The sequence below is a fragment of the Triticum urartu genome, chromosome 5A (genome assembly GCF_056163025.1).
Source record: "Triticum urartu cultivar PI428250 chromosome 5A, HENAU_Tu73, whole genome shotgun sequence".
Lineage (NCBI taxonomy): Eukaryota > Viridiplantae > Streptophyta > Magnoliopsida > Poales > Poaceae > Triticum > Triticum urartu.
This window is the reverse complement of record NC_141877.1, coordinates 232,826,290-232,840,966: the sequence shown is the minus strand read 5'-3', so window position 1 is coordinate 232,840,966 and position 14,677 is coordinate 232,826,290. Positions and strand designations below refer to the sequence as shown.

At 45.7% G+C, this 14,677-nt stretch overlaps 1 pseudogene; it reads left to right on the top strand.

Moving 5' to 3' along the window:
* Positions 1-5,384: 5,384 nt before the first annotated feature.
* The window catches only part of LOC147970895 (uncharacterized), a 54,191-nt pseudogene continuing 44,898 nt past the window's right edge, over positions 5,385-14,677 (top strand).

Genomic DNA, 14,677 nt, shown 5'->3' with positions numbered 1-14,677 from the left:
GGAAGAAAGGAAAGAACTATACCAAATGCACCCTTAACCGATGTTGAGAATGGATCAATGATCACTCAATAGTGTAGCAAGGAAATAGCACAATCGGTACCATATCTCGTCAATTTTTCACACCTACACAAATAAGGCCTTTGGATTAGCTTGGGAGGATGGTGGCAGAAAATTTATGTAATTATTAAAGAGATTCAAATAATGTTGAAAAAGATTCGTAAATTTGCAAATGCAACAATAGACCAATAGAAATATATGGTACACGGAAACGCATCAGGACCTGGAACTACTTGCCATGCCCGTCGTGCAGCTCGCTACCCTTGTCCCTCATTTGCTGATCCACTTTGTTGGTAGACTTGCGTTGATCCCTGAGCGCCTGCCATTTCTGGCTGTGCCAGCCCTGCATCTCCTTAATGCCCACCGTCATGGACTCCATAAAAGATAAGTCCATCACGACAACAATAGAATCGTTGACCTCTTCGACCCCTTGATACAATGACGCAAGAATGCGCTGGAGCTCTTCGTCAAATTCCACGCTCGTCGCCACTGACGAGTCGGGGGCTCCGAGCCAAGGCTGCATGAGCACCATCGCCAATTGGCTCGAGGGTGGCTGAGAGGTCCCCGCCCTAGTGCCGAATGAGGGGAGGGGTCCATGGTTTGGAGGGGAATCTTCTCCTCGACCGTCGCCCCCGCCCTTGGCGCGCCGACAAGGGTCTGCTCCATTTTCGTCGGGGGCTCATGGACACTCCCAACAGTATGTTCCTGCCCCTCCATAGCGGCGATCTTGGCGGCTTCATCTGCGGCGTCTCTCCCTATGTTGGCTACTTCTTCCAGCAATTCAGGCTCTTCGGCCTAGGAACTGCAAGCGAAGACAGCAAGAAAAAATCAAGAGACAGAAGTGTCAAAGAAGCCCGAAGCATGAAGCAAGACGGTAAAAGAGAAGAAAGAAAGAGTGGGAGGGAGGGAGAAAAGATCAGATGAATTACCCGAAGGAGCCTGCCGGGTGGAAGCCTCAGTTTGCCCGGCAACATCAGTTGCCGGGCCATGGTTTCCGTCTTCCCTCGCGGCAACCACTGCGTCGTCCTGGGCAAGCTCTCCTGCTGAAGTCATCATCGGGGGCTCCTCAACCCGATCGGCAAGCGGGGTAAGTCCTTCCTGGAGGGGCTCGTCTTGGGTCATCTCTCCTCTTGTTCCAACTGAGGAGGTTGGAATATCTCCTCCATCACTCTCCCATAGGAGGGGCCAATCCCATGCTTTTGTACCAGGGGCTGAGCTGGGGGCTTGGTGGCGGGTCATTTGGGCTGCTCCGCCAGACCCGTGCCCTCCACTGTCTTTGGCGGCTTTGCGCTCTTAAGCGATTTGGACCGGTGGATGAGAGTCTCCGTCTCCTCCTCCTCCCTGACAATAGTAGCAAGCAAAATATCAGTTAACAAGAGCAAGCAGCCATACTGAACCTACTACAAGAAAAGGGGGATTGTTCGCTCTTACTCTTCGTCGATGAGCATGGAGTTCAGCTCAAACTCAATGGGCGGTGAGGGCGCCCGGCCCCTCTTATGGGGCAGGGGAACGGAACTTCCTAGCAGCTTTGAGCCTTGCCGAGGTGCTGGAGACTCCGACGAGGACGAGTTCTGCAGGGAGCTCGAGCCAGCCTGGGACATAGAATCAACTCCCACAGCCGCGTATTGCTTGGCGGGAGGGTTTTTTAGCCCCGACAAGGCGGGAGGACTGGCGGCGCACCACATCCTGCTTTTTGCTCTTGGAGGCAATCTTCTTCACCTTCTTGGCGGCAGGCGCAGGATCGGGAACCGCCGCTCCCTGGTTGGCAACTCGCCTATGTGGATGCTGGTCCAAAACTGGCTCGGGGGCTTGAGGGTCTGCCACGATCCACTCCTCTGTGGGCTCCTCCACCTCTTCAACCCCCTCTTCCTCCTGGGCCTCTACTGCTGCGGTGTACAGGGCCTCAATCCCAGAAGGCTCATCCCCGGCAGGCTCATCCCCAGAAGGTTCGCTCTCGGCAAGCCCACTCCCGGCAGGGTCATCCCCGATAGCTTCCTCTATGGCTTGCGCCTCGTCCCTACCGCGGGAGGAACCTTCGTCCTCAACCTCCCCCTTCTCCTCCACTGCCTTCTCGACCTTTGCCTTTGTGGTGGCTCAAAATGCCCTGTCTTCCTCGAGCCGCCTCCTGATATACGCCTCTTCCACCTTAGAAGTATGCTTGTACATGTTGGTATCCTCCCTGGTAGCCTTCTCCACCAGGCTGGAGGACCACGCGAGCTCTTCATCGAGTGTGGGTAACCGCCAATCACCTGAAACTCCATGAGCATTGCAATCTGGCATCCATTTTAGGATCTGATCCCGGCCGGAGTAGATGTTCAGTGGGATTACGCTTGCCAGCAACTTGAACGGCCCAAGGCTGCCGAACAGTTGTTCGCACAACCAATCATGGCCATAGATTGACAGATTGCTGGCCAGACCCGAAAGAAACCTCATCGTATCTGCAGCTTCTCCATACATCCAGGCGGGTCTTTCCCTCTTCTGCAAAGGCACAATGCAGCGTCGAAGAAAGTCAGTCCCCACATGCCTGATGGTCAGCCCGACATCCTTTAAGCGGGTGATCATGTTTATTGTCGGGCGAAGCCTGTTATCGGTGAGGCCAAATTCTTTCCACACATTATCCCGCACAATGCACTCTTCTCGTGCGTGCCAGAATTCCGGGGCTTCCTCATCTTGAATCCAGCACCAATATCCCCTCCTCCCATCTATCACGCTTTAGGCTAGGGAGATAGCCCCAATTCTCCCTCTCCACCCAAGGCATCTAGCTTATTCTCGGAGCGGTGGACTTTGCTCTCCACTCGCGGGACAAAATAGTGCCTGAATAAGTCAACATTGGGGGCAACCCCAACGAAGTTCTCGCACAAGTGGGCAAAGATCGCCATGCACGCCATTGTGTTCAGCATGAAATCAAGGTGAAATTCATAGATCATCATCATGGCTTCGAAGAAATCCGAGAAGACGGGACAGAGGCCGCAGATGAAATATGCACAGAAGAATTGATATGAATCTGGCGGGTCCTCTTTCCCCTCTGCCAGAACCTTGGGTGCGTCGTGCCCTTTTAGGACTTCCCTCCCCCACAGGTATCCGTACCTTGCTTGCAAAATGTCGTTGTCCAGATTCGACGAGAAGAAGACCACGTCTCCCTATCCTTTCTTGTCCAGCTCCGCTGCTCTCTTCTTGCTTCCTCCGGCGGCCGCCTCCAGGGCGGCAATCGCCCGCTTCCCTTTGGGGGCATCGGCCTTCTTCCCCATCTCTTTGAGCTACGGCAGGAATAGAGGAGGAAGCTAGAAAGAGATTGGTGGCGAGCACGGGCGAGGAGGAAGGGCAGTTGCTTGGCTTGCAGAAGAAGATGGAGGGGGAGCGGAGCGAACGATGAATGAGCAGTGCCCTTTCGCAATTTTTCCTTTTAAGAGAAAAGATGCGGGGGAGGGCACAACTCTTCAGAAGTTACCGTTTCACATTAACTGTTGCGGTCCCACTACCCCACGACCCATGGTAATTGCATGAAATGGACGTTGGATTGACTGGTTATCATGACAAACCACTGCATGGTACGTCTCCAACGTATCTATAATTTTTTATTGTTCCACGCTATTAGATTATCTGTTGTGGATGTTTCATATGCATTATTATGCTATTTTATGTTATTTCCGGGACTAACTTATCAACCTAGCGCCCAGTGCCAGTTTCAGTTTTTTCCTTGTTTTTGAGTTTCGCAGGAAAGGAATACCAAATGGAGTCCAAACGGAATAAAACTTTCGCGATGATTATTCTTGGACCAGAAGACACCCCGGAGACTTGGAGTTCAACTTAGAAGAGCCACGAGGCGACGACAAGGGGGTAGGGGGCGCCCCTGCCTTGTGGGCCCCTCGTGACTCCCCTAACCTAGTTATGCCTCCTATATATTCACATATATTCCCAAACCACCAGAGGCATCCACGAAAACACTTCTCCACCGCCACAACCTTCTGTTCCTGTGAGATCCCTTCTTGGGGCCTTTTTCGGCATCCTGTCGGAGGGGGATTCGACCACGGAGGGCTTCTACATCAACTCTATTGCCCTTCCGATGAGGCGTGAGTAGTTTACCTTAGACCTACGGGTCCATACCTAGTAGCTAGATGGCTTATTCTCTCTCTTTGATTCTCAATACCATGTTCTCCTCGATGTTCTTGGAGATCTATCCGATGTAATCCTCTTTTGTGGTGGTGTGTTTGTCGAGATCCGATGAATTGTGGATTTATGATCAGCTTATCTATGAATATTATTTGAATCTTCTCTGAATTCTTTTTACGCATGATTTGATATCTTTGTATTTCTCTTCGAACTATCGGTTTGGTTTGGCCAACTAGATTGGTTTTTCTTGCAATGGGAGATGTGCTTAGCTTTCGGTTCAATCTTGCGGTGTCCTCTCCTAGTGACAGAAGGGGCAGTGAGGCACATATTGTATTGTTGCCATTGAGGATAAAAAGATGGGGTTTACATCATATTGCTTGACATTAATCCTCTACATCATGGCATCTTACCTAATGCATTACTCTGTTCTTCATGAACTTAATACTCTAGATGCAGGCAGGAGTCGGTAGATGTGTGGAGTAATAGTAGTAGATGCAGGCAGGAGTCGGTCTACTTGACACGGATGTGATGCCTATATTTCATAATCATTGCCTTAGATATCGTCATAACTTTGTGCTTTTCTATCGATTGCTCGATAGTAATTTGTTCACCAACTTTATTATTTGCTATCTTGAGAGAAGCCTCTAGTGAAACCTATGGCCCCGAGGTCTATTTTCCATCATATAAGTTTTTGCAATCTTTTACTTTCTGATCTATAAACCAAAAAATCCAAAAATATTTACTTTATCTTTTGTTTAGTTTTATCTATCTCTATCAGATCTCACTTTTGCAAGAGACCGTGAAGGGATTGACAACCCCTTTACCGCATTGGGTTCAAGTTGTTTGATTGTTTGTGCAGGTATTGGTGATTTGTGCGTTATCTCCTACTTGATTGATACCTTGGTTCTCTAACTGAGGGAAATACTTATCTGTACTTTGCTGCATCACCCTTTCCTCTTCAAGGGAAAAACCAACGCAAGCTCAAGAAGTAGCACTGCACACGAATCACTCTCTAGCCATGTGTCCATGCACTGTTTGGGGCCTAACCCAACGTGCCCAGCGACATGTATGGCTGAGGCCCGGGGGTTCTGTCGGGGTACACAAACAGGGGTGTATGTTTTCCCCCTGACTTGTGCATGGATAGCAAAACCACTGAGCAAGATTGCAACATCCAAGACCAGACCGAGCACAAGTGATCAACTCTTTGAGGAATCACAATGCGGATCAAGAAGACCAAGTCAAGCCAAAGGAGCAAGACACCACTAAGGAAAAACCTCCCTTGCCGGGCAGGCGAGCCTAGCAAGGTCAAGGTTACCCGGAAGGCAAACCTCAAGACCGTCCTGGCAGGCCTGCTGGGCCCTCAAAAAGCAAACTACCTCGCCAAGGCTTTACCGCTCCACCTCACAGCGACGCATGTCATCGATCGGTGCGGTGTCAATCCCCCAAGATACTAAGTGGTTGTTTCTTGCCACATGGTAGCCACTTCCTATGGAAATCACCTCCAAATGACACCCGTCCTGAGACGTGCATGCAGGCAGGGGAGAAGGTGGCCGAACACCCCGGCAAGGCTTGCTGGGTGGACCATGATGTGAGACTAAGCAGCGCATTTAATGCGCTCTGCCCTACCTGTAGAGTTAGGTATGATAGCACGGTTTGCTATATAATCGGTGCTCAATGACTGATTTTCCATTGTGATGACCCCTTGATCTATAAAAGGAGGCATGTGGCAACCATAGAACGGATTCAGACCCTTGTACACTCATACGCGCATAGCTGCTCTGGCCCCGAGGCAGCCCTGCCGGGCTCGAGCGATGTGCTTCGACCACAATCCTCCATCAATCCACCAAAAGCAGGAAGAGGGTTTTATGCCGCACGGCGGCCCAAACCTGGGTAAAATTGCCCGTGTGATCTCTGTCGTGCTGCACGACATTCTCTGCTCTTTGTGCAATGTGCTCATCCCCCATGCCGAACTACAAGGGGCTCATGGCCCCATAGGTGGTCATGGTTTCTCACGACAACACTCTTCCCACTCCTTGATGTTCTTCTTGATCAACACACGTAGGAGAGTAGATAACGTTCGGTTCGTCACCTCTATTTGGCTGTCAGTTTGTGGATGGTATGCCGAAGTGAATAAGAGCTTGATACCGAGCTTGGAACGTAGGGTCTTCCAAAAGTAGCTTAGGAACTTGATGTCACTATCTGAAACAATAGTCTTTGGCACTCTGTGTAGACGCAATATTTCCCTACAAAAGAGATTGGCAACATGTGAAGCATCGTCTATCTGGTTGCATGGAATAAAATGTGCCATCTTAGAGAAACGGTCCACAACAACAAACACAGAATCTTTGCCATTTCGAGTTCTAAGCAAACCAAGCACAAAGTCCATATTGATATCTTCCCATGGGTGATACGGTATAGGAAGTGGCATATAGAGACCTTGGGATTGAGCTTTAGACTTAGCTTTGCGACATATCGAGCATCGGTTGGTGTAGCGAGAGATGTCGTGAAACATCTTGGGCCAAAAGTAGTTCTTGGATAGCGTAGCAAATGTCTTGTCGCGTCCAAAGTGTCCCATAAGTCCTGCTACATGAGATTCTTGCAGAAGTAACAATCAAAGAGAAGACTCTGGGATACATAGTTTGTTAGCTCTCATAAGATAATCATCTTTAATGTAATAGCATTCCCAGGATGTATGCATCAAGCATTTGGTATAAGGAATAGCAAAAGTAGGATCATGCGCATACAAGTCTTTTATGTGCTCAAAACCAGTGACATTCAATTCTAGTTAAGTAATAAGCATGCATTTGTGGGAAAGAGCATCCGCCACTATGTTTTCTTTAGCCTTAATGTACTTGATGACATAGGGAAAAGATTCAATAAATTCACTCCATTTGGCGTGCCTAGTTTGACTCTTAAGATACTTGAGAGTTTCATGGTCGATATGAATGACAAATTCATGAGGATGGAGGTAATGCTCCCACACATGCAACACTCGCACTAATGCACACAAATCTTTGTCATAGATGGGGTAATTGAGTTGCGCTCCAGAAAGTTTTTCACTAAAATTAGCAATTGGGTGCTTCTCTTGCATCAACGCACCTCCTATAGCATTGCCACCAGCATTGCAATGAACTTCAAAAGTTTTGTCAAAATTGGGCAATGCAAGCAAAGGAGCATGTGTAAGAAAATTCTTAAGCTCATGAAATGCGGTATCTTGGGATGTTCCCCAAACAAAAGGTGCATTCTTCTTACTCAAGGCATGCAAAGGGGATGCAATAGTGCGAAAGTCCTTCACGAATCTTCGATAGAAGTCGGCTAAGCCAAGGAAGCTTCGCACTTGTTGCAAGTTGGTTTGTTGTGGCCAAGTTTTAATAGCATTAATTTTAGCTTCATCTACATGAACACCCTTCGATGACACAACAAAACCCAAGAAAACAAGCTTATCAACACCAATAAGGCATATGTCCATATTAGCATAAAGGCGCTCTTTTCTTAGAGTTTGTTAAACATCTCTAAGATGGGTGACATGACCCTCTAGAGACATGCTAAAGACAAGAATATTGTCAAAGTAGACCACAGCAAATACGTTGATGTAAGTTGAAGAACATAGTGCATCACACGCATAAACGTACCGGGTGCTTCCGATAAACCCATAGGCATAACTAGCCATTCATATAAGCCAAATTTTGTTTTGAAAGCAGTTTTCCATTCATCACCTTATTGAATGTAGATTTGGTAATAGACACTTCTAAGATCAATTTTAGAGAAAATGGTGGCTCTGCTAAGCTCATCTAGCATATCATCAAAGCGAGGAATAGGATATCGATAACGAATGGTGATAGCATTGACGGGATGGCAATCGGAACACATGCGAAAACTACCATATTTCTTAGGCACAAGAATAACTAGTACGGCACAAGGGCTCAAGCATTCATGTACATGTCCCTTGTCAATGAGTTGTTGGACTTGCCGTTGTATTTCCTTGGTTTCTTCGGGGTTGATGCGGTAGGGTGCCTTGTTTGGTAACGATGCACCAGGGATGAGGTCGATTCGGTGTTCAATGCCGCTTAGAGGAGGTAGTCCCGGAGGTAGCTCATCGGGGAAGACGTCCTTGAATTATTGGAATAAAGACAACACTAGAGATGAGGATGCTTCATCTTAACCAATTGTAGCTTGGAACATAGCTCTTCACTTGCCAAGTTGTGGCAACTTCCTCCGTCGATGATGACCTTCATGGAACGTCCATTTATGCCCGCCTTGGTGTGGAAGATATGGCATCGTTGGTCTTCATCTTGTTGATGTTGAAGTGTCAAGATCTTGGAGACAACAAGAGCGGGGCACGAATCATTGTCACGAAAGATTTGGTCATATTCATCTTCATTCACTTGTCAACGCATGGCAACATGCTCAAGGGCTTCCATTTCCCCTTCACTCACAGAGTCATATGTGGCATCGTTGTTGGCGATCATGGTGCGCCCGTTGGTGCACTCAAAAGTCTTGTGGGCTCGGCCTCCACATGTGAAGCATTTTATGGAACTCATCTTGACGGTCTCATCCATTGGAGTAGAAGATGATGAAGCTCTCAGCTTGACTTGTCGTCGTTGCTTGTAGAAGGTTTTGTCGCGGAAGGAGGTGTCGTAGTCGTTGAAGCTTGATTGTAGGAGGAGCCGTAGGAGTTGGAGGAGAACTTGGCATACTTGTATTCATCTTGCACTTCTCGCTCTGCCTTGATAGCTTGATGCACTAGCTCGATGATTTTTGAGTAAGGTTGGAAGTCGGCGATCTTCTTGATAGGATGATTGAGTCCATTCAAGAAACGTGCCATAGTGTGCTTATGATCTTCCGTGACATTTGCTTGAATCATGACAATCTCCATTTCCTTGTAATACTCTTCAACGTTCTTTGTACCTTGCTTGAGGAGTTGTAACTTATTGAAGAGGTCGCGGTTATAGTATCTTGGAACAAAGTGCACGCTCATGACATCCTTCACTTAAGCCCATGTTGTGATGAGTGGTTTACCTCTTGCCGCTCGGCGCTCAATGACTTGCTCCCACCAAATGAGGACATAGTCTTGGAACTCAAGAGATCCCATGGTGATCTTCTTTCCTTCTTCGTAGTAATGCAAACGAAAGATCTTGCCAACTTTCAATGCCCATGAAAGGTAGTCTTCGGGGTCGTTGCTTCCGGGAAACTTAAGCATGGTGAACTTGAGCTTGTCATAGCGTTGCTCTTCATTGTGTTGGGGTCGATGGTGATGATGAGGATGCTCTTGTTGTGGAGGAGGGTCTTGAACTGCTTGGTTCATTTTCACATCGTTGTTAGCTTTAAGTTGAGGGTGTGGCATTCTTGCACGGATCCTCATCCCTTGAAGCTCTTCACGAGGAGCGGCTTCTTCTTGGCGCTCACGGCGGATTGTCTCTTCTTGTAGATGTACTTGACAGTTTCGCGCATTGACGCCTTGAGTCGATTCTCGTAGAGCTTGTTGGGTGAAAGTGCGTTATATCGACTAGAGGGGGGGTGAATAGGCGATTTTTATGAAATTCTTCACTGAGGAATTTGCCGGTGAGGAAATTCCTTAGCAAAGAACTACTAGCCGCGGAATAAGTACTCAAAAGTAAACATGACAGAATACAAGCATGGTCATCATGATGAAATGAAGATAGGCACAGAGTACAGGTAGCGTGAGCACAGGATAACACAGGATGAAGACAAACAGACTGGAGAAATTGAACTGAGGAAATTGAGAAAGTCTTCAGTCAAAGTCTTCAAGCACATATATGAACAAGCAAACAACACAGTTGTGAGGAAATGAAAGAGTTGAGGAAATAGAACCAGTAAGCTTGGTGAAGACAATGATTTGGTAGACCAGTTCCAACAGCTGTCTCAGTTGTATGTCTGGTTGGAGCGGCTGAGTATTTAAACTCGAGGACACACAGTCCCGGACACCCAGTCCTAAACACACAACTCAGGACACCAAGTCCTCATCGTATTCTCCTTGAACTAAGGTCACATACACCACGTCCAATCACTCGTGGTAAGTCTTCAGGTGACTTCCGAACCTTCACAAACTTGGTCACTCGGCGATCCACAATTCCTCTTGGATGCTCTAGACCATGATGCCTAACTATCTGGAAGAAGCACAGTCTTCAAAGGTAACAAGTGTCGGATCCACTCAGGATCAATCTCTTCAGTGATGCTCAATCACTTGGGGTTTGTAGGTGTTTGGGTTTGGGGTTTTTCCTCACTTGATGATTTTCACTCAAAGTCTTCGGAGGATGGGTTCCTCTCAAATGACAAGTGTCAGTTTCTCTCGGAGCAGCCAGCCAGCTAGTGGTTGTAGGGGGTGGCTATTTATAGCTTAGGGAGAAGCCCGACATGATAAGACATAAATGCCCTTCAATGATATGACCGTTAGGTGGATAGGTATTTTGGGACAGCTCACGCATAGCACAGCAACGGTCGGAATTTTGAGTAGTAAAATCCTCAGGGCTATCATGTTCCTCACTGTGTAGGCAATCCGCACTGGCGAATTCCTAACTCCTCAGTCAGGACAAATTCCTCAGAGACCAGAAGAACTTCGTCTCTGTCACTGAAGAAATTGACTGAACTGTATGAGATTTCCAATGGCTTCACTCGAAGGGATTGGTAGGTGTAGGATTTTGAGTTGAGCATCACATGGAAATTTTTCCTTAGTATTTCCTCGACCCCCTTTAACAGTACGGTGTTTCCTATGACTCAACAAACAGAAAATGAAAATACGAAAGCAAAAGTCTTCACACTTCATGTTCCTCGAAAGAATACCAAGTCTTCAAGGTCACACCAATTTCTTCACTTCCAAAGTCTTCAGAAAGTCTTCAGAGATTCAAAGTCTTCAGTTGAAGAACTTCATTTTTAGGGGTCGACTTTCTCTGTAAATATCAAACTCCTCATAGACTTATAGACCTGTGTACACTCACAAACGCATTAGTCCCTTAACCTATAAGTCTTTAATACACCAAAATCACTAAGGGGCACTAGATGCACTTACATTGGGATTCAAGTGCTTGTTCCTCGCGATGTTGTCGCTCTTGTCAAATGGCATCTCCATCTTGTTGTTCTTGTAATTCTTGGCGTGTTGGAGCTTGCTCTTGGACCTGAGGTTCATTAGCTTGTTGTCATTGGCATTCACATTCATGGAGACGGCCTTGTAAACCCTTGCCATGTAATGTGTTTTGTGGAGCTTGATGAACTTCATGGTCTTGGCGATGATACGAACGAACTTGAGGATGACTTGCATTTGAAGAAGATTGCAAAGAATGTCGACTTGAGTGGCTCTGTCTTGAATATGACGAAGATGTAGAAGAATGGTTGAGCAACAAGGTGCGGATCTCGTCCATCCTTGCATCGGTCTCCTTCTTTTGAGTAGACAACCTTTCGTCGATATCCTCCATTTGTGAGGATAGCTTGTGGTCAAGGTATTCTCTTGTACATTGTTCAGATTGGTGCAAGTCGGTGGCGAGTAGGTCGATTCGGTTGCCCGATGCTTCTTGTTCTTGATGCAAAGCTCTTTACACATCGGAGAGGTGGTCCTTGGTGACATAGTTATTCGGGTTTTCATCTTGCTCAATGAAGAGTGGGTTCGAAGAAGTAGTTGGGCTACCCATCATCGCAAGCAAATATGTGAGTGGAAGAAAGGAAAGAACTATACCAAATGTACCCTTAACCGATGTTGATAATGGATCAATGATCACTCAATAGTGTAGTATGGTAATAGCACAACCAGTACCGTATCTCATCGATTTTTCACACTGATGACCCACAAGTGTAGGCGATCTATCGTATCCTTTTCGATAAGTAAGAGTGTCGAACCCAACGAGGAGTAGAAGCAAATGATAAGCGGTTTTCAGCAAGGTATTTTCTGCAAGCACTGAAATTATCGGTAACAGATAGTTTTGTGATAAGGTAATTGGTAATGGATAACAAGTAATAAAAGTAAATAAGGTGCAGCAAGATGCCCCAATCCTTTTTAAAGCAAAGGACAAGCCTGAACAAACTCTTATATGAAGGAAAGCGCTCCCGAGGACACATGGGAATTATTATCAAGCTTGTTTTCATCACGTTCATATGATTCGCGTTCGGTACTTTGATAATTTGATATGTGGGTGGACCAGTGCTTGGGTACTGCCCTTCCTTGGACAAGCATCCCACTTATGATTAACCCCTATTGCAATCATCTGCAACTACAACAGAAGTATTAAGGTAAACCTAACCATAGCATGAAACATATGGATCCAAATCAGCCCCTTACGAAGCAACGCATAAACTAGGGTTTAAGCTTATGTCACTCTAGCAACCCGTCATCTACTTATTAATTCCCAATGCCTTCCTCTAGGCCCAAGAAATAGTGAAGTGTCATGTAGTCGATGTTCACATGACACCACTAGAGGAAAGACAACATACATCTCATCAAAATATCGAACGAATACCAAAATCACATGACTACTTATAGCAAGACTTCTCCCATGTCCTCAAGAACAAACGTAACTACTCACAAATCATATTCACGTTCATAATCAGAGGGGTATTAATATGCATAATGGATCTGAAGATATGATCTTCCACCAAGTAAACCAACTAGCATCAACTACATGGAGCAATCAACACTACTAGCAACCCACAGGTACCAATCTGAGGTTTGGATACAAAGATTGGATACAAGAGATGAACGAGGGTTTGAGATGAGATGGTGCTGGTGAAGATGTTGATGGAGATTGACCCCCTCCCGATGAGAGTTTCGTTGGTGATGACGATGGTGATGATTTCCCTCTCCTGGAGGGAAGTTTCCCCGGCAGAATAGCTCCGCCGAAGCCCTAGATTGGTTCCGCCAAGGTTACGCCTCGTGGCGGCGGAGTTTCATCCCGTGAGCCAGCTTATTATTTTTTCCTCGACGAAATACCTCATATAGCAGAAAATGGGCATCATAGGACTGCCAGGGGGCCCACGAGGCAGGTGGCGCGCCCAGGGGGTAGGGCGCGCCCCCACCCTCGTGGATGGTGGGTGGCCCCCTCTGGTACTTCTTTCGCCCAATATTTTATATATATTCTAAAACTTGCTGCCATGAAGTTTCAGGACTTTTGGAGTTGTGTAGAATAGGTCTCTAATATTTGCTCCTTTTCCAGCCCAAAGTTCCAGCTGCCGGCATTCCCCCTCTTCATATGAACCTTGTAAAATAAGATAGAATAGGCATAAGTATTGTGACATAATGTGTAATAACGGCCCATAATGCAATAAATATGGATATAAAAGCATGATGCAAAATGGACATATCAACTCCCCCAAGCTTAGACCTCGGTTGTCCTCAAGCGAAAGCCGATATCGAAAAATATGTCCACATGCTTAGAGATAGAGGTGTCGATAAAATACAATACGGACATGAGGGCATCATGATCATTATTATAACAGCAACATATATATATATATGTATATATATTTATATATTGTCATATGATCTCTTATGCTAAAGTAACAATTCATCCACAGTTTCAAGTATGAATCATAAACTTTATTGAAAACTAACAAACTATAATCTCAGTCATTGAAGCAATTGCAATTTATCATAACATCAGAACGAGTCAATATAAGAGCTTTTCAGCAAGTTCACATACTCAACCATCATTTAGTCTTTCACGATTGCTAACACTCACGCGGTATTTATGGTTATGAAGTTTTAGCCGGACACAGAGAAAGATAGGGGCTTATAGTTTTGCCTCCCAACTTTTTACCTCAAGGGTAATGTCAACAATAATAGTTCATGAAAACTCACATCCAATTAGCTATATATATTAGGATCTTTCCAACACATTGTGCTTGCCAAAGGATAAAATGTAAAAAGGAAAGGTGAAGATCACCATGACTCTTGTATGAAGTATAAGACAATAATAAAATATAGGCCCTTCGTAGAGGGAAGCGGAGGTTTTCATGTGCTTTTATGGTTGGATGCACAAAATCTTAATGAGAAAGAATGTCACTTTATATTGCCACTTGTGATATGGACCTTTATTATGCAGTCCGTCGCTTTTATTTCTTCCACATCACAAGATCGTATAAAGCTTATTTTCTCCACACTAATAAATCATACATATTTAGAGAGCAATTTTTATTGCTTGCAACGATGACAACTTACTTGAAGGATCTTGCTCAATCCATAGGTAGATATGGTGGACTCTCATGGCAAAATTGTGTTTAAGGATATTTGGAAGCACAAGTAGTATCTCTACTTGGTGCAAAGAATTTGGCTATCATGAGAGAGAAAGGCAAGCTCAACATGTTGGATGATCCATGACAATATAATTTATCTCAGATGTAAGAAAACATAAACCATTACGTTGTCTTCCTTGTCCAACATCAACTCTTTAGCATGTCATATTTTAATGAGTGCTCACAATCATAAAAGATGTCCAAGATAGTATATTTATATGTGAAAACCTCTCTTTGTTTATTACTTCCTATTAATTGCAACGATGACCAAAAC